The sequence below is a fragment of the Anthonomus grandis genome, chromosome 20, assembly GCF_022605725.1.
Source record: "Anthonomus grandis grandis chromosome 20, icAntGran1.3, whole genome shotgun sequence".
NCBI lineage: Eukaryota > Metazoa > Arthropoda > Insecta > Coleoptera > Curculionidae > Anthonomus > Anthonomus grandis.
In genome coordinates this window covers 3,613,222-3,638,854 of record NC_065565.1, presented here as the reverse complement: position 1 = coordinate 3,638,854, position 25,633 = coordinate 3,613,222, and the positions used below count along the sequence as shown (strand labels likewise).

At 28.0% G+C, this 25,633-nt stretch overlaps 2 long non-coding RNA genes across 3 annotated transcripts; both read right to left on the bottom strand.

Moving 5' to 3' along the window:
• Nucleotides 1–1,459: 1,459 nt before the first annotated feature.
• LOC126747850 (uncharacterized) lies at nt 1,460–18,177 on the bottom strand. Of its 2 annotated transcripts, none has more exons than XR_007664446.1 (2): nt 17,750–18,177; nt 1,460–1,676 (listed from the first exon to the last, which is right to left on the bottom strand). It is a non-coding gene; the product is annotated as an uncharacterized LOC126747850 (long non-coding RNA). The 2 variants fall into 2 exon arrangements; XR_007664445.1 differs by lacking the exon at nt 1,460–1,676 and adding an exon at nt 9,186–9,578.
• A 538-nt stretch (nt 18,178–18,715) lies between these two features.
• LOC126747931 (uncharacterized) lies at nt 18,716–19,122 on the bottom strand. Its single transcript, XR_007664531.1, has 2 exons — nt 18,995–19,122; nt 18,716–18,903 (listed from the first exon to the last, which is right to left on the bottom strand). It is a non-coding gene; the product is annotated as an uncharacterized LOC126747931 (long non-coding RNA).
• Between the last annotated feature and the right edge of the window lie 6,511 nt (nt 19,123–25,633).

Genomic DNA, 25,633 nt, shown 5'->3' with positions numbered 1-25,633 from the left:
TCTCCAGTAAAAGTGCTTTGCGGTTATGCTTTTCCCAGACAAAATCCATATTTTTTAAAGTTTTCCATAAAAGTTTTCTACTTATCAACGGAATACTGTCATCTCGGCCAAGCTCCATTAAAATTTTGTCTAGGGTGGGTATTTCCTTTTTAAAATAAAAAGAGTGAACTTTTCTTCTAATTATACATTTAGCATTTTCATCAAGGACTTTTGTAGGTCGTCCTGGCTTTTGCTTGGGAGATTCCACTTGACCTGCTACTTTTCTTTCCCGCAACAATTTGAAAATGGTGGACTTTCCAATTCCACTCATTCGAGAACATTTTTCAACAATTTCTTGCACAGTAAAACTAGGGTAATCGTGTTTTATGCAATCATGTACATTTAAAATAATAACTTTTTCACTCAGCGATAGTGGAGAATTTTTAGTACATCTTTTCGTTGGACTGAATACCTCAATTTTTTAAATATTGGGATAATAATATTGTGATTACACTACAGCGTAGCAGTGACTACTAACGTTTAAAATATGATTTAAAAGTATTTATAGTCTGTATATATTATCTGACCCCATTTTTGCATGTTACAAAGCGTTAAAAGATAGGTACCTATACAAAAGGATTAAAAGTATTTATTTAGTATTTAATCTCTTTCAAAATAAAGGCATTTAATCCGTGAAAATTAAATTCATAAATATTATAAGTACCTGCGCCTATGAACTACCACGAAATGTAGCCAAACAGAACGGAATTCCCCAGTTTATTGCTCTATACACTTCTGAAATAGAGTATAGAAACGACCAAAAAAAAACATGATATTGTCCTCTCTGTTCGTTGCTAAGATATTGGTATTTAAACGCGAAAATCCGGCTCGAGGGACCAATTATGTAAAATGGTTTATTATAATTTTTTGCATTTAATTTTATGTTAAATTATTGCTTTACGTCAACTTCAGTCTCTCGCTTAATTAAATTTTTATTTACGTAGGCAAATTCTCTTTTTAATAAATCATTAGTTTTTACAGCAAATTTAAGGTTATCTTCTCTTTACGTCGGCCCACTCATTGTGTCATTATTGAATATATTTTTTTTATTCACCTGAGCGATTTTCAATAATTGTCTCATCAATTAAATTAAATTTTTCTTTACGTCAGCGAACTGTTTTCCCTTCTTAGGCAATGATTTTCGATAAATTTATATTAAAATTCCCTTTACGTCTGAAAGATTCTGCTTTTTTGTTTAATAATGTATTTAAGATATAAGAGCATGATGACGTCACTTGTCAGTTAACCGATATTTTTGCTGTGAAAGTAGAGAGTTTATTAATATACCTATATATAATTATTTTATAACCAAAACCAAAAATTTACTTAAAAATCGTTGACTAAATATATATTTAACGATATCTTGATCCGTCCCTGCTTGGCGGTAATAAATGGTCAATGGAATAAATTCGAAAATAGATTATTTTTAAGTTTGACAATTTTATTAAGCTTGTTGACATTGTTTAAATAAATATAAAATATCATTAGGAACATTTTTTTTACATATATTAAACTAATTTAACCTAATTGGATTATCGTCCAGGAAGTACACCAGCCTGTGCGGCAACACCGGTATATCCAGCCACGACATCTAAATTTTCTCGTGCCCTATCACGTACTCTCCTTACTCCCTTTTCCTAAAATTTATTAAAAAAATATATTTTTTTAAGATGTTTATGACTTTTTGATAAATAAAGACACATTAACTAAATAATAAAAATTATTACATATATCTCTAAGTGGTGAAACAATAAACAACAAAATGAATATACAGCTGTTAAAGTTACGTCTGTAAATAATAGATAAAAAATGTTATAAAAGTGATCAGCATAAATTATTTTCAATTGTCATAATAAATTTTTTTGTGCATATTTTACCATATGACTAAGATAATAAATTAAAGAGTACTTACTGCTTTTTTAAGTTGCTTCTTTAACCAACCACCTTCCGTGATACCAAACATGGCAGATAAAGCAACAAGCACAAACAAAAATACGACAAACAGTTTCATCTTAATGTCGATGGATAATCGATTGAATTATCACTGTAGTTTGTTGTAAAGAAGTCAAATAGAGAACTGATACAAACAGCATCGGTCTTCTTTATTTTATACTTACTTAGGCCCTCGCAAAAATTGCAAGGAAGTACCGAACAGTCGTCTGCAATCCCATAATAAGGTACTTCCCCTTTTCTTCGAGCGTAATTATTAAGCGCTAGGCATTTATTAGCATGGCTTATCTTTCGCAGTAAATAACTCAAAGTAGTGTTACAATAATCGTAAGGTTTTATGTCACGATACTAACAAAGCGGATAATTCCAATAATGTATAAATAAGTCAAGGTTGGGCGCCTAAAATTGGACTATCAATGAATTGGTCTTTTCGTAGCTTATTTCAATTATTAGTTAACAAATAAAATAGGGGAAATAACTTTTTTGAAATGAAACACTTTTTCCTTATACGAATTTTGCTTAGGAAAATTCTTTGTAGTTTATCTAGAAATTACGCATTTGTCGCACACAGAATATATGAATATTGGATAAAAATTTAAAAAAAAAATTACATAAAATATTAATATATGCAAAAACGAAATAAATAAAATAAAGACCCAAAATTGATTTGAACTTAGAGAATAATAGCGTAAAAAATCAATGCATGGAAAATACCTTGCCTTGTCGAAAGAAGATTAATTAAAATTAAGATTAAGTCAGGAAATATGTATCTGGAAAAAGAGGGTATTAAATGTGCTATCCAGGATCAGGAAATCCTGATGAAAATTTATTAAGAAAATTTAAGAGAAAATTTGCTTTAAACCAATGAACGAATATGCAAGCAGATGAACACGTAATAGTTAGATGTTTAGAATTTTCACCAAAACAATAATTGTGGAAAGCCATAATAAGGTAGCATCTAAAATAAAAGACCCATACTACTCTTAAGAAGCGTTATCAGTCCAAGAAAGTAATGATTGCTGTATTTATTTGAACCGAAAGATAATTACAAATAAATTAATTCTAAATAATGTTCATGATGTTGTTTTGAACTTGAGAGCTAAAAAACGGGTTTTTATTATAGATATAACGGTCCTTTTAAGATACAACATAAAAAAGAGGATATTTGCTATAAAAAGTTGTACAACTATTGCATTTTTTTCTTTGGCAATTATTTTTTGCAAAAAGACCGTTTTTTATTAACCCTACCCTTACTCCCCCACCCACCCAACACAACTTACCAGTAAGAAGTTGTTTCCAAGAATTATTTTTTTTTTAAATACGCTGAAAAATAACTGGTTTCGTCGTTAATATCCAATCTAAAAACACAGTATGTTTATTTAAATTTGATATAATTATATATATGTATCTTAATAAAAATTTAATACAAATATATATGGAACGAAAAACAGTGATTTTTCAAAAGAATTTTTTACTGGCCAAATATTTGGGGTGGGTGGGGGGGTTAAGGGTTGTTTTTATAAAAAACAAAGTTTTTGCAGAAAATATATATTTATTTAAATTTGATATAATTTTACATATGAATGCTTACTATAAGACAGCATTATTATATTGTATAATATAGACTAAAAACAGTGATTTTTCAGAAGAATTTCATATATAAAACTATTATTATTTGACAAATAAAATAGAGAAATTTTTTGTTTGTAACTAAAACACTTTTTCCTTATACGGATTTTTCCTAGGGAAAGTCTTTGTAGTTTTTCTAGAAATTACTAGAATATTTTTTTTTAATTCTTTGATACCTGATGTACCTCGTTTGACTGGTGATTGAGCTGAACCTTGAAATATTTTAGATTTTAAGGTTCACTCACCACGGTGTCAATTATTGTACTCCGATTATGAAGACTAAATTTAAATTCCTTAACCAAGTAGCGACTTACTACTTCAAATAGCGACATTTTAACCACATTTAACAAAAAAACATCCAATGCACTACTTTATTGTCCATAAAGTGACTTAAAGCAGCATGCTGTTAGAATGAAATGGCAATCTATTTGAATAACACTTGACGCGTACTTTAAATAATGGTAGTTTAGGATAGCATTTATAACTTCTTATGTGTGCGTAGATTTTAATATGCATACAAATTCATGTGATGGGTATTTAGGAAAAAATTTTTTTTAGGTAATTTTACAGTAGCACTACTGTCAAATGCTTCTAAAAAATCATTAAAAATACTTTGCTTTATATAATGCAATTGATTTCATATGTTTGTCTTTAATAGTTCCTGAGGTATTTAGGTTCTAGTGTTTTTCTTGGAATCTGGATTGGAAGCCAGATAACATGGAATGTTTTAACTGAATTGTTTTGTATCTTATATAGTACTCTAGGCAATTCTTTTTATGATGTTGTGCTGTTAGTTACATATTTTTTTTTTTATTAGTTTTTTAGATATTTGAGTTTTAGTAGAAGTAGATCAGGCAAACCCCTCTTCGAATCTCATCTGGAGTAGGAGTTGGATAACTCGGAAAGTTTTACTTGGATTATTTTTTGTTCCAAACAACATTTTTAGAGCGTTACTCCCTTAATCCAATGCTAAAAGTTTCATAATTCTTTCTTTGATAGTTCTTGAGATATTTAAGTTTTAGTAGAAGTTGGTCGGGGGTAGGGCTACTTCACCTCAATTTGGATTAGAAGCCAAATAAGTTTGGAAGACTTACTTGGATTTTTCTTTATCCTGAATAGATTATGTAGAAAATTCTGTCGATAATAAAATTTTATTAGTTTCATAATTTTATTCTTAGTAGTTTTTAAGATATTTCACTTTTACTAGGCATAGGTCTATTATTGAGATATCTCTTTTAGACTTTCATCTAGACTAGGACCCGGATAACTAGGAAACTTTTATTTGTATTGGTTTTTACCCAGAATAAAATTTATAGAAGGTTATTTTCTTAAACCAATGCCAGAAGTTTCATGTTTTTATCTTTAGTAGATTTGAGATATTTCAGTTTAAATAGAAGTTCGTTGGAAGTAAAGATTCTTCACTTCTGTCTGGATTAAAAGCCAGATAACTTGTATTTTTTCTTTATCTTGAATAAAATTTGTAGATGATTATTTTTTTTGATTCTTTAATTTCATGCAGATTTTATTTAATTTTGACAATAAAAAATTAGCAATAACAAGATATTTAGGCGTCATATCCATTAGTATTATGTTTTTTATACTTCCTTTATAAAATGGAATTTTTGCTACAAGTTCATTCAATTTAAAAATTTGTTGCTTTTTTTTTAACTTTTAATGATAATAATAATTTTTTATAACATTTAATTTAAAGAGAATAGAATAAAATGCGTGCCATGTAATTTTACTTAGACATTTCCTTAATTTATTGCTAGATAAATTAAAAAACATTTAAAGCATAAAAAATTATTTAAAAAAAAATATATAATTTTACAATAAACAAACAAAAAAAACTGTACATTATTCTTATCATTTAAATACCTTAAAATAAATGAAAAACTATTCAAAAATTAATTTAATATTTAAATAATTCATACGTTTAAATTGTGTTGACAAAACTAATAACATAATTTAAATGAAAATATACAAAAAAAAACAAACGAAAAGCACAACACAGAATATAATAAAAACATAAATTATAAATACATACAATTAATGTTTGTACGTGGACAAAATACAAATGAATACATAGTTTTAGTACAAATAGAAAAATGTCTATTTTATGTTGCATTTGAACCATAAAAAAACTATATTGTGACGAACAATAAAAATATAAAACTGTACATTATTAATATTATTTAAATGCGTTATTATTAATACGTAATTACTAAAAAATGTCCATTTAAATTATGCATAAATTATTAGAAAGTTCATAAAATTTTATGGTATAATTAGGTATCGTGTACATTTAAGTTATGCATGAAATTACGGTCATAATTAATTTTTTGCCCTAAATAAAATTTGTAGAATGTTATTTTTTTGATCCAATGGTAAAAGTTTTATGTTTTTATTTTTGATAGTTTTTCAGATATTTTAGTTTAAGTAGAAAATGGTTAAAAGCCAGATAACTTGAATACACTTACTTGGATTTTTCTTTCACTTGAATAAAATATATAGAAGGTTATTTTCTTAGTTCTTTAATTTCATGATTTTATTAAATTTTGATAAAAAAAAATTAGCAGCAGCATATAATTTGGGTATTACTATACTTTTCATACTTTCTTTGCAAAATGCGCTACAAGCTTTTGCAGCAAAAAATTAGCAATTTTTCTTTAACTTTTAATGATAATAATAATAATAACTTGTTTAATAACTTTTAATTTAAAGAGATTAGATTAAAATGAGTATCATGTTTATTTAACTTATGCATAAATCATTATTAGTAAGTTCGTAATATTTAAATTTCACTACTACTAATTACAGATATCCCAATAATTAATACTAGTAAACTAGTACTTGAAATTAATACTAGTAAATAGACATCTGTTGTTATTGATTTTTCACCTACATATAATTTATTTAATTCAAACTTTTGACTACATGTAAATCTCTAGTGAGAAATCTCTTCGTGTAAATTTTTTGTTGGGCGCCACAATTGTGCACTTAATAAAAATCGTTTTGTTATTAATCAAATTGGTTGCGATAGTGCTATCACTTCCACTCTCATACTCGACCGTACGATATCAAATTCATCAAAATTCCAATAAAGGACAATTAGACAGAGTGCAAACGAGTAGAGAAGAAGGTATATTTTTTCTATTAATTAATTAGATTGAAAAATGTGAGCCAGTTAAACTCTTTGAGTTAAAATTTCATAGGAGTATTGGTAGTTGATTACTCACCTTGCAGAATGAAGATTTGTTAAGTATATTTAATTTGGGTTAGTTGTAGGTACTATCTGTAAAGCACGTATGATCATACTTCGTTACTAAGGGGTGCAACAAAGTAAAATTTAATAATTTAATAATTAAGCCGTTTTTGCATATGTACTGCATGAGACACTATGAAGTAAACCAAAGATTTTAGGTAATTTGATTGTGATTCCTATTCTGTACATTAACTTCTTTAACGATTTGGCTGCAAAGTATTGAATCTTGACTTACTTTACGTAATAAACTTGCCCCTAAGTAGAGTTAAATATTGAGTAATTGAATATCTAATTATGTAAATAATAAACAATCATTATGCTTTAAAAGTTAAAGGTTTAAGTATTAAGTATATATTAAATATAGGTATTTGTGAAAAAAAAATTGCGCAACTAGTGCAATTTTTATAGTTATACGTCTTGCTTTCGAGAAATAAAATAGGATCTCTCACATTTTTCTCGAAAACCTTAAGGTTATGTGAGAAAAGTGTAGACCCAAAATTATAGATTTTTTTATCACCTATAAATTTTCTAAGAAGGATTTATTTCTTAGGCAATTATTTTTTGCAAAAAAAAAAAACATTTTTCAATAACCCTACCCTTAGGCCCCTCACTCACCCTACACAATTTACCATGAAGAAATTGTTTTTTAAAATAACACGCATGAATAATAGCTGTTTCGTCGTTAATATCCAATCTAATAACACAATTTGTTTATTTAAGTTTGATAAAATTATATATATGTATATTAATAAATATTTAATACAAAAACAGTGTTATTAGATTGAATGCGAAAAATAGTGAATTTTGAAAAGAATTTCTTACTGGGAAAATAATTGGGGTGGGTGGGGGGGTAAGGGTTATGTCGATAAAAAAAACAATGTTTTTGCAGAAAATATATAGTCAACATTAAATTTAATAACACTGTTTATTTAAATTTGATATTATTTTATGTATAAATATTTAGTATAAAAACAGCGTTATTAGTTTGAACAGTGTGGATGAAAAACAGTGATTTTTCAATAGAATTGAAACTTCAATAAGGGTTGTGTATAAAAAATAATGTTTTTGCAGAAAATATGTATATAAGGTGAGTTGGGGCAAGTGCGGCCACTTTTTGTATTATTAACACTTAAAGAACCAATATTTTTTTTTTAATATTTTAAATAGGGCAGATAGTTTTTTTTGTATATTTTTGGAATGTTTGTAATCAAACTAACAAATATTAAATAAAAACCAAACATTTTTTAATAAATGCAATTTTTTCATTGTCATGTCCAAAATCGCTCTTGCCCCCTAAAAACGGGGCAAGTGCGTTTTTACATGCTGCCGACATATCTAATGCTGTGGAACCTTTGTTGGGGGAAGACCGTTTTTCTGCACATTAAGTTTTTATGTGGTTTTTACTGCTTAATTTTATCTTTTACTGTTACCATTTTACAAACTTTAAAAAAATTAAACTAATATTTTTTTTTACAAAATTAACAATTTTATTTCTAAATTCACAAAACTTCAGGAACTAACAAAAATAATTAAGGAACGTAAAAATTATTTCTAAAAATATATGTTTTTTTTAAACTATCAGTAAATGGTTAATTTATTGAATATTGTAACTGTCAAACGAAATAGCAAAACTTTACTTCACCCCTTCGATCAAATACTGGAGCAGGCTAAATCGAAATAATATCAGCCTTCTGAACATCTGAAATATCCTCAAGTATTTAACGGTAACCTCATCGTGTTCTACCTTGATTACCTGAGCCACATAATGTTTAATAATTTTTTTTCCTAAAAACTTTACAAGCACCCAGTCATTAGCTTCTACACTAGAAATGACTTTAGAAAAGGTAAGCAAGTCCTCATCATTTTGTAAAAAATCTTTAAAAGATTCAATGTCATCCAAGTCATCTTCACTTAAAAGAGGAACATCACTTAGGTCTTCTTCAGAAGAGGTATCACTTAAAGCACGTCTTTTTTTTTCTTAAAGTCTTAATATTATTTTTTTTTGTTTTTATTTGCAGGTACTCTTATAAACTTGGAGAGTGGAAATTCGTCTTCAGCGTCGAACAGTTTCTGAGGTGGTTCTGATCTGCTGGTTTTTGTTTTTGCTTTGTCTTTTAGACGTCTCAACACCTGCTCACTTGTTATAACTTCTGCACTATAACAAACTTTCTTTTTTCTCTTTTTTTCACCTGTAGTGAATTTTGAAGAGAATTTCTTACTGGGCAAATGTTTGGGGTGGGTGGGGGGGGTAAGGGTTATGTCGATAAAAAACAATGTTTTTGCAGAAAATATATAGTCAACATTAAATTTAATATAACTGTTTATTTAAATTTGATGTAATTATATATATGTATATTAATAAATATTTAAAACAAAAACAAAAATTTACTAAAAAATCGTTGAATAATTATATATTTAATGATATCTTGATCCGTCCCTGTTTGCCAGTAATAAATGGTCAATGGAATAAATTCGAAAATAGATTATTTCTAAATTTGACAATTTTATTAAGCTACATTAATTAAATAAATATAAAATATCATTAGGAACATTATTTTTACATATATTAAACTAATTTAACCTAATTGGATTATCGTCCAGGAAGTACACCAGCCTGTGCGGCAACACCGGTATATCCAGCCACGACATCTAAATTTTCTCGTGCCCTATCACGTACTCTCCTTACTCCCTTTTCCTAAAATTTATTATAAAAAAAATATTTTTTTAAGATGTTTATGACATTTTTGATAAATAAAGACACATTAAATAAATAATAAAAATTGTTTACATATATCTCTAAGTGGTGAAACAATAAACAACAAAATGAATATACAGCTGTTAAAAATACGTCCGTAAATAATGGATAAAAAATGTTATAAAAGTGATTGGCATAAATTATTTTCAATTGTCATAATAAATTTTTTTGTGCATATTTTACCATATGACTAAGATAATAAATTAAAGAGTACTTACTGCTTTTTTAAGTTGCTTCTTTAACCAACCACCTTCCGTGATACCAAACATGGCAGATAAAGCAACAAGCACAAACAAAAATACGACAAACAGTTTCATCTTAATGTCGATGGATAATCGATTGAATTATCACTGTAGTTTGTTGTAAAGAAGTCAAATAGAGAACTGATACAAACAGCATCGGTCTTCTTTATTTTATACTTACTTAGGCCCTCGCAAAAATTGCAAGGAAGTACCGAACAGTCGTCTGCAATCCCATAATAAGGTACTTCCCCTTTTCTTCGAGCGTAATTATTAAGCGCTAGGCATTTATTAGCATGGCTTATCTTTCGCAGTAAATAACTCAAAGTAGTGTTACAATAATCGTAAGGTTTTATGTCACGATACTAACAAAGCGGATAATTCCAATAATGTATAAATAAGTCAAGGTTGGGCGCCTAAAATTGGACTATCAATGAATTGGTCTTTTCGTAGCTTATTTCAATTATTAGTTAACAAATAAAATAGGGGAAATAACTTTTTTGAAATGAAACACTTTTTCCTTATACGAATTTTGCTTAGGAAAATTCTTTGTAGTTTATCTAGAAATTACGCATTTGTCGCACACAGAATATATGAATATTGGATAAAAATTTAAAAAAAAAATTACATAAAATATTAATATATGCAAAAACGAAATAAATAAAATAAAGACCCAAAATTGATTTGAACTTAGAGAATAATAGCGTAAAAAATCAATGCATGGAAAATACCTTGCCTTGTCGAAAGAAGATTAATTAAAATTAAGATTAAGTCAGGAAATATGTATCTGGAAAAAGAGGGTATTAAATGTGCTATCCAGGATCAGGAAATCCTGATGAAAATTTATCAAGAAAATTTAAGAGAAAATTTGCTTTAAACCAATGAACGAATATGCAAGCAGATGAACACGTAATAGTTGGATGTTTAGAATTTTCACCAAAACAATAATTGTGGAAAGCCATAATAAGGTTGCATCTAAAATAAAAGACCCATACTACTCTTAAGAAGCGTTATCAGTCCAAGAAAGTAATGATTGCTGTATTTATTTGAACCGAAAGATAATTACAAATAAATTAATTCTAAATAATGTTCATGATGTTGTTTTGAACTTGAGAGCTAAAAAACGGGTTTTTACTATAGATATAACGGTCCTTTTAAGATACAACATAAAAAAAAGGATATTTGCTATAAAAAGTTGTACAACTATTGCATTTTTTTCTTTGGCAATTATTTTTTGCAAAAAAAACCGTTTTTTATTAACCCTACCCTTACTCCCCCACCCACCCAACACAACTTACCAGTAAGAAGTTGTTTCCAAGAATTTTTTTTTTTAAATACGCTGAAAAATAACTGGTTTCGTCGTTAATATCCAATCTAAAAACACAGTATGTTTATTTAAATTTGATATAATTATATATATGTATCTTAATAAAAATTTAATACAAATATAGTCATATTAGATATGAAACGAAAAACAGTGATTTTTCAAAAGAATTTCTTACTGGGCAAATATTTAGGGTGGGTGGGGGGTTAAGGGTTGTTTTTATAAAAAACAAAGTTTTTGCAGAAAATATATATTTATTTAAATTTGATATAATTTTACATATGAATGCTTACTATAAGACAGCATTATTATATTGTATAACATAGACTAAAAACAGTGATTTTTCAGAAGAATTTCATATATAAAACTATTATTATTTGACAAATAAAATAGAGAAATTTTTTGTTTGTAACTAAAACACTTTTTCCTTATACGGATTTTTCCTAGGGAAAGTCTTTGTAGTTTTTCTAGAAATTACTAGAATATTTTTTTTTAATTCTTTGATACCTGATGTACCTCGTTTGACTGGTGATTGAGCTGAACCTTGAAATATTTTAGATTTTAAGGTTCACTCACCACGGTGTCAATTATTGTACTCCGATTATGAAGACTAAATTTAAATTCCTTAACCAAGTAGCGACTTACTACTTCAAATAGCGACATTTTAACCACATTTAACAAAAAAACATCCAATGCACTACTTTATTGTCCATAAAGTGACTTAAAGCAGCATGCTGTTAGAATGAAATGGCAATCTATTTGAATAACACTTGACGCGTACTTTAAATAATGGTAGTTTAGGATAGCATTTATAACTTCTTATGTGTGCGTAGATTTTAATATGCATACAAATTCATGTGATGGGTATTTAGGAAAAAATTTTTTTTAGGTAATTTTACAGTAGCACTACTGTCAAATGCTTCTAAAAAATCATTAAAAATACTTTGCTTTATATAATGCAATTGATTTCATATGTTTGTCTTTAATAGTTCCTGAGGTATTTAGGTTCTAGTGTTTTTCTTGGAATCTGGATTGGAAGCCAGATAACATGGAATGTTTTAACTGAATTGTTTTGTATCTTATATAGTACTCTAGGGAATTCTTTTTATGATGTTGTGCTGTTAGTTACATATTTTTGTTTTTATTAGTTTTTTAGATATTTGAGTTTTAGTAGAAGTAGATCAGGCAAACCCCTCTTCGAATCTCATCTGGAGTAGGAGTTGGATAACTCGGAAAGTTTTACTTGGATTATTTTTTGTTCCAAACAACATTTTTAGAGCGTTACTCCCTTAATCTAATGCTAAAAGTTTCATAATTCTTTCTTTGATAGTTCTTGAGATATTTAAGTTTTAGTAGAAGTTGGTCGGGGGTAGGGCTACTTCACCTCAATTTGGATTAGAAGCCAAATAAGTTTGGAAGACTTACTTGGATTTTTCTTTATCCTGAATAGATTATGTAGAAAATTCTGTCGATAATAAAATTTTATTAGTTTCATAATTTTATTCTTAGTAGTTTTTAAGATATTTCACTTTTACTAGGCATAGGTCTATTATTGAGATATCTCTTTTAGACTTTCATCTAGATTAGGACCCGGATAACTAGGAAACTTTTATTTGTATTGGTTTTTACCCAGAATAAAATTTATAGAAGGTTATTTTCTTAAACCAATGCCAGAAGTTTCATGTTTTTATCTTTAGTAGATTTGAGATATTCCAGTTTAAATAGAAGTTCGTTGGAAGTAAGGATACTTCACTTCTGTCTGGATTAGAAGCCAGATAACTTGTATTTTTTCTTTATCTTGAATAAAATATGTAGATGATTATTTTTTTTTAATTCTTTAATTTCATGCAGATTTTATTTAATTTTGACTATAAAAAATTAGCAATAACAAGATATTTAGGCGTCATATCCATTAGTATTATGTTTTTTATACTTCCTTTATAAAATGGAATTTTTGCTACAAGTTCATTCAATTTAAAAATTTGTTGCTTTTTTTTTAACTTTTAATGATAATAATAATTTTTTATAACATTTAATTTAAAGAGAATAGAATAAAATGCGTGCCATGTAATTTTACTTAGACATTTCCTTAATTTATTGCTAGATAAATTAAAAAACATTTAAAGCATAAAAAATTATTTAAAAAAAAATATATAATTTTATAATAAACAAACAAAAAAAACTGTACATTATTCTTATCATTTAAATACCTTAAAATAAATGAAAAACTATTCAAAAATTAATTTAATATTTAAATAATTCATACGTTTAAATTGTGTTGACAAAACTAATAACATAATTTAAATGAAAATATACAAAAAAAAACAAACGAAAAGCACAACACAGAATATAATAAAAACATAAATTATAAATACATACAATTAATGTTTGTACGTGGACAAAATACAAATGAATACATAGTTTTAGTACAAATAAAAAAATGTCTATTTTATGTTGCATTTGAACCATAAAAAAACTATATTGTGACGAACAATAAAAATATAAACCTGTACATTATTAATATTATTTAAATGCGTTATTATTAATACGTAATTACTAAAAAATGTCCATTTAAATTATGCATAAATTATTAGAAAGTTCATAAAATTTTATGGTATAATTAGGTTATGCATGAAATTACGGTCATAATTAATTTTTTGCCCTAAATAAAATTTGTAGAATGTTATTTTTTTGATCCAATGGTAAAAGTTTTATGTTTTTATTTTTGATAGTTTTTCAGATATTTTAGTTTAAGTAGAAAATGGTTAAAAGCCAGATAACTTGAATACACTTACTTGGATTTTTCTTTCACTTGAATAAAATATATAGAAGGTTATTTTCTTAGTTCTTTAATTTCATGATTTTATTAAATTTTGATAAAAAAAAATTAGCAGCAGCATATAATTTGGGTATTACTATACTTTTCATACTTTCTTTGCAAAATGCGCTACAAGCTTTTGCAGCAAAAAATTAGCAATTTTTCTTTAACTTTTAATGATAATAATAATAATAACTTGTTTAATAACTTTTAATTTAAAGAGATTAGATTAAAATGAGTATCATGTTTATTTAACTTATGCATAAATCATTATTAGTAAGTTCGTAATATTTAAATTTCACTACTACTAATTACAGATATCCCAATAATTAATACTAGTAAACTAGTACTTGAAATTAATACTAGTAAATAGACATCTGTTGTTATTGATTTTTCACCTACATATAATTTATTTAATTCAAACTTTTGACTACATGTAAATCTCTAGTGAGAAATCTCTTCGTGTAAATTTTTTGTTGGGCGCCACAATTGTGCACTTAATAAAAATCGTTTTGTTATTAATCAAATTGGTTGCGATAGTGCTATCACTTCCACTCTCATACTCGACCGTACGATATCAAATTCATCAAAATTCCAATAAAGGACAATTAGACAGAGTGCAAACGAGTAGAGAAGAAGGTATATTTTTTCTATTAATTAATTAGATTGAAAAATGTGAGCCAGTTAAACTCTTTGAGTTAAAATTTCATAGGAGTATTGGTAGTTGATTACTCACCTTGCAGAATGAAGATTTGTTAAGTATATTTAATTTGGGTTAGTTGTAGGTACTATCTGTAAAGCACGTATGATCATACTTCGTTACTAAGGGGTGCAACAAAGTAAAATTTAATAATTTAATAATTAAGCCGTTTTTGCATATGTACTGCATGAGACACTATGAAGTAAACCAAAGATTTTAGGTAATTTGATTGTGATTCCTATTCTGTACATTAACTTCTTTAACGATTTGGCTGCAAAGTATTGAATCTTGACTTACTTTACGTAATAAACTTGCCCCTAAGTAGAGTTAAATATTGAGTAATTGAATATCTAATTATGTAAATAATAAACAATCATTATGCTTTAAAAGTTAAAGGTTTAAGTATTAAGTATATATTAAATATAGGTATTTGTGAAAAAAAAATTGCGCAACTAGTGCAATTTTTATAGTTATACGTCTTGCTTTCGAGAAATAAAATAGGATCTCTCACATTTTTCTCGAAAACCTTAAGGTTATGTGAGAAAAGTGTAGACCCAAAATTATAGATTTTTTTATCACCTATAAATTTTCTAAGAAGGATTTATTTCTTAGGCAATTATTTTTTGCAAAAAAAAAAAACATTTTTCAATAACCCTACCCTTAGGCCCCTCACTCACCCTACACAATTTACCATGAAGAAATTGTTTTTTAAAATAACACGCATGAATAATAGCTGTTTCGTCGTTAATATCCAATCTAATAACACAATTTGTTTATTTAAGTTTGATAAAATTATATATATGTATATTAATAAATATTTAATACAAAAACAGTGTTATTAGATTGAATGCGAAAAATAGTGAATTTTGAAAAGAATTTCTTACTGGGAAAATAATTGGGGTGGGTGGGGGGGTAAGGGTTATGTCGATAAAAAAAACAATGTTTTTGCAGAAAATATATAGTCAACATTAAATTTAATAACACTGTTTATTTAAATTTGATATTATTTTATGTATAAATATTTAGTATAAAAACAGCGTTATTAGTTTGAACAGTGTGGATGAAAAACAGTGATTTTTCAATAGAATTGAAACTTCAATAAGGGTTGTGTATAAAAAATAATGTTTTTGCAGAAAATATGTATATAAGGTGAGTTGGGGCAAGTGCGGCCACTTTTTGTATTATTAACACTTAAAGAACCAATATTTTTTTTTTAATATTTTAAATAGGGCAGATAGTTTTTTTTGTATATTTTTGGAATGTTTGTAATCAAACTAACAAATATTAAATAAAAACCAAACATTTTTTAATAAATGCAATTTTTTCATTGTCATGTCCAAAATCGCTCTTGCCCCCTAAAAACGGGGCAAGTGCGTTTTTACATGCTGCCGACATATCTAATGCTGTGGAACCTTTGTTGGGGGAAGACCGTTTTTCTGCACATTAAGTTTTTATGTGGTTTTTACTGCTTAATTTTATCTTTTACTGTTACCATTTTACAAACTTTAAAAAAATTAAACTAATATTTTTTTTTACAAAATTAACAATTTTATTTCTAAATTCACAAAACTTCAGGAACTAACAAAAATAATTAAGGAACGTAAAAATTATTTCTAAAAATATATGTTTTTTTTAAACTATCAGTAAATGGTTAATTTATTGAATATTGTAACTGTCAAACGAAATAGCAAAACTTACTTCACCCCTTCGATCAAATACTGGAGCAGGCTAAATCGAAATAATATCAGCCTTCTGAACATCTGAAATATCCTCAAGTATTTAACGGTAACCTCATCGTGTTCTACCTTGATTACCTGAGCCACATAATGTTTAATATTTTTTTTCCTAAAAACTTTACAAGCACCCTTCATTAGCTTCTACACTAGAAATGGCTTTAGAAAAGGTAAGCAAGTCCTCATCATTTTGTAAAAAATCTTTAAAAGATTCAATGTCATCCAAGTCATCTTCACTTAAAAGAGGAACATCACTTAGGTCTTCTTTAGAAGAGGTATCACTTAAAGCACGTCTTTTTTTTTCTTAAAGTCTTAATATTATTTTTTTTGTTTTTATTTGCAGGTACTCTTATAAACTTGGAGAGTGGAAATTCGTCTTCAGCGTCGAACAATTTCTGAGGTGGTTCTGATCTGCTGGTTTTTGTTTTTGCTTTGTCTTTTAGACGTCTCAACACCTGCTCACTTGTTATAACTTCTGCACTATAACAAACTTTCTTTTTTCTCTTTTTTTCACCTGTAGTGAATTTTGAAGAGAATTTCTTACTGGGCAAATGTTTGGGGTAGGTGGGGGGGTAAGGGTTATGTCGATAAAAAACAATGTTTTTGCAGAAAATATATAGTCAACATTAAATTTAATATAACTGTTTATTTAAATTTGATGTAATTATATATATGTATATTAATAAATATTTAAAACAAAAACAAAAATTTACTAAAAAATCGTTGAATAATTATATATTTAATGATATCTTGATCCGTCCCTGTTTGCCAGTAATAAATGGTCAATGGAATAAATTCGAAAATAGATTATTTCTAAATTTGACAATTTTATTAAGCTACATTAATTAAATAAATATAAAATATCATTAGGAACATTATTTTTACATATATTAAACTAATTTAACCTAATTGGATTATCGTCCAGGAAGTACACCAGCCTGTGCGGCAACACCGGTATATCCAGCCACGACATCTAAATTTTCTCGTGCCCTATCACGTACTCTCCTTACTCCCTTTTCCTAAAATTTATTATAAAAAAAATATTTTTTTAAGATGTTTATGACATTTTTGATAAATAAAGACACATTAAATAAATAATAAAAATTGTTTACATATATCTCTAAGTGGTGAAACAATAAACAACAAAATGAATATACAGCTGTTAAAAATACGTCCGTAAATAATGGATAAAAAATGTTATAAAAGTGATTGGCATAAATTATTTTCAATTGTCATAATAAATTTTTTTGTGCATATTTTACCATATGACTAAGATAATAAATAAAAGAGTACTTACAGCTTTTTTAAGTTGCTTTTTTAACCAACCACCTTCAGTGGTACCAAACATGGCAGATAAAGCAACAAGCACAAACAAAAATACGACAAATAGTTTCATCTTAATGTCGATGGATAATCGATTGAATTATCACTGTAGTTTGTTAGAGAACAAAGTTAAATAGAGAACTAATACAAACAGCATTGGTTTGCTTGATTTTATACTTACTTAGGCCCTCGCAAAAATTGCAAGGAAGTACCGAACAGTCGTCTGCAATCCCATAATAAGGTACTTCCCCTTTTCTTCGAGCGTAATTATTAAGCGCTAGGCATTTATTAGCATGGCTTATCTTTTGCAGCAAATAACACAAAGTAGTGTTACAATAATCGTACGGTTTTATGTCTCGTTACTAACAAAGGCGATAATTCCAATAATGTATGAGTAAGTCAAGGTTGGGCGCCTAAAATTACACAATGAATGAATTGGTTCATTTTGTATACATATAAATGAAACATAGTTCATTTGAATTGATCATTGACAAATGAAAAAGGGGAAATAATTGTTTTGAAATAAAAAGTAAACTACGATTAAACAGTTATTCTAGAAAAATACCATTTCTAGGACATATGTATAGGTAAAGGATTAATTAATTAATCACCATAAGAACACTTAAAAAATATATTTTTAAAACATTAATATTTTATGCCAGGTATTTAGATCATAGATTTCCAGGTCAATGGATCTGAAAGAGAAGATGTATTGAGTGGTCCCCTGGTTCGCCTGATCTAACTCGTTTAATTTTTTTTTAATGTTAAATTATTCAATATTACTGGAAGATCTGCGATAGCAAATGATTAATAAATGTCATCAAATCATATCATAGATACTTCTAAAAAGTTAAAAGCATTTTTTCAATTTTTTTCCAATTAGATTTCAGTGATGAATTATTCATTATTGTTGTAAGTAATAACAAAAACATATGGTAAATCAATTAAAATCTTATGTTTTTAATACACATGTACACAAATATTATCTGAACATTTAGAGCTTGTTCGTGTTTTTAAAAATTATCGTCTTCCCGGAAGTAAGCCGGCTGCAGCTGCGACCCCTGTGTAACCAGCTACAACATCCATGTTTTCTCTCGCTCTGTCTCTAACTCGTCGAACATCCTTTTCCTAAAAAAACAATGGTTTAATTTTTTTTTCTGTATCCTATACAATTACCGCACATCTTAGTGTGAATATTTCTTAAAAAAAAATCACTTACCAATTTTTTAAGCTTTTTCTTCAACCAACTCGCTTCACTACTTCCGAAAATAATACATAGCGCAAAAAGAACAAATAGAAAAATCTGAAGTAGTTTCATTCTAAATAATCTGGTATCTTAATAGTAAGTACAACCTACATTGGTTATCCTTTATATATAATGGCTTGGTATCTTAAAATCTAGATTAAGGCCAAAATACTTATGTATGCTTAAACAAGACAAAGGATATAAATATTTTTTTATTGAAGACAATCGTTTGTTGAAAAACATATTATCAGTACTGCAAATCCTCTCAGGAAAGTTGACGTACAAAATCATTATTTTTAAGTCAATAAACATAAGTGAATCTGAAGAAAATGAAGGCTTAATTGGTATAAGCTTATATGAAGGCTTTATAAATGGTAGATGCAGATTAAGAAAAGGGTAAAAGAGTATTATACTGTCACCTTTAATATTTATTGTGCACCCCACTAAAATTGTCGACAGTTTCAAATCATAATACCTCGTACAGTTCCAGTAAGGTTTAGATAAAAAGACTATTAGTTGTAATGGGATGGTATATACCTAGAGCTTTTTACTAACATGAATTAATTTGATGTCCCCTTGTTTCATATTATACAAAACGAGGTGATATGAACCAAATACTCAAATAATAATTACATGATAAACGTATTCCTTTTCTGTCAAAAATTTCAACTTGATAAAATTGGGTGGAACTTTGGCGCCCAACATGTGGGTATTTCCAATAAACCATATTCCACGAATATCCTAAACAGTATGAGAAAGAAATATTCAATTTTTGATTTTGAAACTATGGGCGATAAACCCTCTCTTCCCAGATATTGGATATCTTAAGGACTAGATCCATGCATTAAAGGACAGACATAATAAAAGTGGAAAACCTTTAGGCTGGTATATTAAAGTTACTGTACAACCATCGTCGACTTACGACTACCCACTTTTCACTAGTTCACCTAATTACCTAATTTCTTACTGCTAAGTTATGTGGGGGGTGGGGGGGGGCAATGCTAGGGTTAATAACTGCTTGAAAAAAAAATGCTTTTTAAGAAAATTATAGGTGATAAATAAATCTATAGTTTTGATATCTATATTTTCTACATAACACTTGACAAAAGTGGGTGGAACGTTGGCGCCCAACATGTGTGTATTTCCACTAAGAATGGTCAAGTCATTTATCATAATCATTTTCTGATAGAGCTTGGTGCCACGATACATGATATGAATGAAGTTTAAATTCTTTTTAAAAAGACCAATTTCTAGATAAAGCGAAATTTCTCTCGTGCTTAAATGCGGTACAGCTTCAACGTATGTAAGAACGTTCAACACGTCATTGTCTTCATGGTTTCTTACCACACGCCTTCTAGTTGGAGTATTAAGGGTTTGAACACTTTCCGTTATCCTTAGACCTATTGTTAGTCGTCGAAACACTTTTCTGCTGTAATGCCTTCATTTAGAATAATCTGTAGCATAATCATGTGCCTTAATAGAAGCATGTACATTACACAAAACATTGAAAATATACGGCGAGTTTTGGCACTGGTGTTATTTTAACAATGTAATATCTTGAATATCATTTATATTAATTCAAGGTATATATGACACAAACCCATGTCACATTTAAGTGCCTGAAAAAAATTAAAGTGGCCTCAAGTATCTGGATATAAATTTTAAAATTTCTCCCAGGCAGTTGGATAATACTCACTCACCATGGGTTGTAACTATCTATAAACTACTTTTTTTAACAAAAATTCGATATGAACTGTATTTATGTAGGGATATCCTTGGGAAATAACATTTTTTTCTGGTTAATCCTGAGATAATAAATATATTTCGTTCCTGGTAAAAATTCAAAATTGCTAAAACTGAGTGGAACTTTGGCGCCCAACATGTGATTATCTTCAATGAACCACATTCCAGGAATATTCCAAACAGTTTGTTTAGCAGAGTTTGTTTTACTTAAAATTCATGTTATTTAATACTAATTGATGAGTACGAAATTTGAAGGTAACCTTTTTGTTTATAAAAGGGATAAAATGATCGATGACTACACCTCAAATATTTGATAAAATTCTCCTGAAAAAATCACTGTTTTCTTGTCCATATTATCTAAACTAATAACGCTGTTTCTATACCGATTATTTATTTATAAAATTATATCAAACTTAAATAAACAATGTCATTAAATTAAATATTGCATATATATTTTCTGCAAAAATATTGTTTTTTTGTCAACACAACCCTTAACCCCCCACCCACCCCAAATATTTGCCCAGTAAGAAATTCTTTTGAAAAATCACTGTCTTTCGTCCATAATCCAATAGCACTGTTTATGTATTAAATAATTATTAATATTCCTATATATAATTATAGAAAATTGAAATAAACAAACTGGGTTATTAAATTGAATATTAACGACAAAACCAGCTGTTATTCATGCGCATTATTTTGGAAAACAGTGATTTTTGAAAACAATTTCTTACTGGTAAGTTGCGTGGGGTGGGTGGGGGGGCAAGGGTAGGGTTAATAAAAAACGATTTTTTTGCAGAAAATAATTGAATTGATAAAAAAAATCTATAATTTCTATATCGATACTTTTTTCACATAACATTTGACGAAAGTGGGTGGAACTTTGGCGCCCAACAAGTGAGTATCTGCAATAAGCTATATTCCACAATCATCCGAAATAATATGAGAGAAGAATATTCAATTTTCAATATTAAACCTACAGACTATAATCCCTCTTCCCCGACTCCTATTTAGCATCCTTATTTTATTGAAGAAAAGTAATGTTTTACATAATTAAACCTACTACAATAAATTAAGCAAATATTTGGACTGTATATGATATATTCTTTTCTTGCAAAAATTTTAATTTGACAAAATTGAGTGGAAGTTTGGCGCCCAACATGTATTTACAATGGACCATATTCCACGAATATCCCAAATGGTATGAGAAAAACATAATAATTTTCGATATTTATAGTATAGGCGATAAACCCCCTTTCTTCAGGTATTGGATATGTTAAGGACTAGTTCTACTTATTCAAGTCAAAATACACCCATCGTCGATACATAACTACTTTCTCTTCCCTACTTTACCTAATTACTTAATCCTATTATGTATACATCTATATAATCTTAAATACCATTTGAGTTTACTTCATATACTTTAATATTAATTTTATTTTTAAAGCTTCTCTTTTCTGTACCCACATTCTCTGATGCATCATGTTCAATCTGTTCCTTTAATTCTTTCATTTCTTCCATTAAGTTAAATATAGATTGTGCCGAACTCATTTACTATTTAATAGGGATATTTTTAATATTCGCTCAACTTAGACTCTTACAATTTGTTCTGATATAAAGATACTCGACCTAATTTGAAGTTCTTTGATAATCATAATTATGATACGAGAGCTAGGTGCAATAGGCAAATTAAACTACCTCTAAGTACTGATAATCTTATTCTAAGATATATAAATTATTTTGGGTCTAAGCTGTATAACTTGTTGCCCAGTAATGTTAGAAGTTGTACCTCCATAAAAAATTAAATTGGCATGTAAAAATATAATCGCTAAAAGCACTCACTAATTTCAAGGGTTTTTGGTCCTAACAGAGTAAAATATCAGTTAGTTATGTCATAATTTTCGACACTAGTGTCATTTTAATAATGCATTGTCCTAAATTATTATTAAAAATATTTGAAAGTATATATGATACTTAGCCATGTCATATTTAATTGTCTGAAAAAAATAAAGTGGTTTCAAGTGCCTGTATATAATTTTTTAAATTTGTTTCAGGCAGTTGAGTAATACTCACTCACCATGGGCTGTAACTACCTATAAATTACTTTTTTTAATAAAAATCCGATGCGAACTGTATTTATGTAGGAATATTCCCTGAAGAATAACAATTTTTTCTGGTTAATCTTGAAATAATAAATATATTTCTTTCCTGGCAAAAATTCAAAATTGATAAAAGTGATAAAGGTGGAACCTAATTCATTATTTCGTTCCAGATGACATAGAACGGGCTTCTGAAAGTATAAATAGAGACCTAAGCTTAATCATGCGCTACTCCAAAGAACCCAATCTTAATATGAATGCCAATAAGACTAACGTTTTACTTTTTGCCAATAAAAATCGTCGTGCTAACGTTGAAAAAATAAATACATTCAAAATGATAATAACCCCCTGGCTTTTGCTAAGAGCGCCAAGATTCTAGGTTTAACTATTGATTCTTCTCTAAGATTCCAAGGACATATTAGTGTTGTCTTGCAGAAGTGCTATTTGTGTATGCGTTTACTCTATGCTAACAAACATATTTTAAATTTTAAGACAAGAAAAAAACTCTCAGTATCGTTAGTGTTATCGATTTTAAATTACTGTTTTATCGTTTTCTATCCTTGTATTGATAAAATAACCCAGCAGAAACTGCAACGTGTATAAAATACGTGTTGTCGATTTGTGTGTGTCATATACATCTATCGATTGCAGTGGCTAAAAATGTCATTTCTTTTTAAGTTTCATTTTCTTACATTTATGTATCGGCTTTATAAAAACCAAAAGCCAAAATATCTGTTAGAGAAATTAATTCCAAGAAATGCGATTCATGATAAAGATATAAGATACGAGACTCTGCCATTGCCACACCATAGCACAGCTCTTTTCTCACGTAGTTATACTTATATTGCCGTAACAATTTATAATTGATTTAGAGCTAATTTTTCAATTCCAATATCTCTCTTTAAAAATTATTTTAAAAGGTTGTTCTTGGAGGAACAATTGCATAATTAATTTTGTTCTCTGCGGATTTACAAATGTATTTAAATAATTTTATTTCTCTCAATTTGTTCTTTAGTTAATTTTTATATTACTATTACTGCTTGTTTGTCAAAACATTTGTGATTGTTATTAGGATTAAGAGATAAAAGTAGCTTTAGCTAATCTTCGCCTTTTTGGGCAAATGTAATGTAATGTGCATTTGATACCAAATAAAGACATATTAATTAATTAATTTATTTATTTAAAAACATTGGCGCCCAACATGATAGAATTCTAAAAAATTACTGTTTTCTTGTCCATTTTATCTAATCTAATAACGCTGTTTCTATACCAAATATTTATATATAATATTATATTAAACCTAAATAAACAATGTTAATAAATTGAATATTACATATATATTTTCTGCAAAAACATCGTTTTTTATCAACACAACCCTTAACCCCCCACCCACCTCAAACATTTTCCCAGTAAGAAAATCTTTTGAAAAATAACTGTTTTTCGTTTATAGTATCTAATGTAATAGCACTGTTTTTGTATTAAATATTTATCAATATACATATATATAATTATAGAAAATTGAAATAAATCATAAAAAATGTTTTTTTATTAACTGGAGTAAGGACTGTATATGATATATTCTTTTCTAACAAAAATCTCAATTTTACAAAATTGGGTGAAACTTTGGCGCCCAACACCAAGTGAGTAACTCCAATAACAATGGTCGAGTCATTTGTCAAAATCGTTTTTTGATAGAGCTTGGTGCAAGGATACATGATATGGATGAAGTTTAAATTCTTTCAAAAGACCAATTCCTTGATGAAGCAAAAATTTCTCTCATGCTTAAATACGGTAGGGCTTTCACAGTTTCTTGCTTGACGTATTCCAATCGGAACATAAAAGGGTTATACACTTCTCATTGTTCTTAGACATATTACCAGTCATTGAAATACTTTTCAGCTGTAATGCCTTCATTTAGGATATTTTTCAGCATATTCACGTATCATAATAGGAGCATTTACATTTCACAAAACACCGGAAATATATGGCCAGCATGTCAGAAGCTTCAACACTGTTGTCATTTTAACAGTTTAATTACCTAAATATTATTGTCAATAATTCAAGGTATATACGACACATAGCCACGTCATATTTAACTGCCTGTAAAAAAGAATTAAGTTTCTTCCAGGCAGTTAGAGAACAGTTACCCACCACTGGCTGTAACTGCCCAAAGACTCCTTTTCTTGAGAAATGTTCCATGTGAACTCTATTTCTATTACTTTAGACTCTATCATTTATTTATTATAGGAAATTAATCGTACAGCTTAACTATAGCCCAAAACTATATTATTAGAAGTTATTTATAGAAAAAAATAAACGCTATTCTACCAATTTAGTTTACTGTAGAGATGTATTTGATGTGCGGTCACTCTATTGTCTAACCGTGCATATGTTCACAAATCTTATAAATTTAAAGACTTCAAAAGCCATAACTACCAGACGAGGATAAATATCAACAAAAGCTTGGTGACACTGCTGCTTTAACTGCAGGAAATTAGAATCATTTTCGTATCTTTCACCGAAAATCTACAACTTATTACCACTTCAAATAAGGAAAATAAACAATTTGCATAAATCGAGTGTAGAACTTAAATACATGAATATTTTAATATCTTTATCACATAAAGTTTTTGCTTTTGTTGCAAAACATGTTTTTTTTTCTGTCTTTTTATGGGCGAAAATTTATTTTTTTTTAGCCAATTAAATAAATTTCAATACATTGTATTCCTTATTCCTAAACTGACAACTACATTGTAAAACGAATTATATGGAG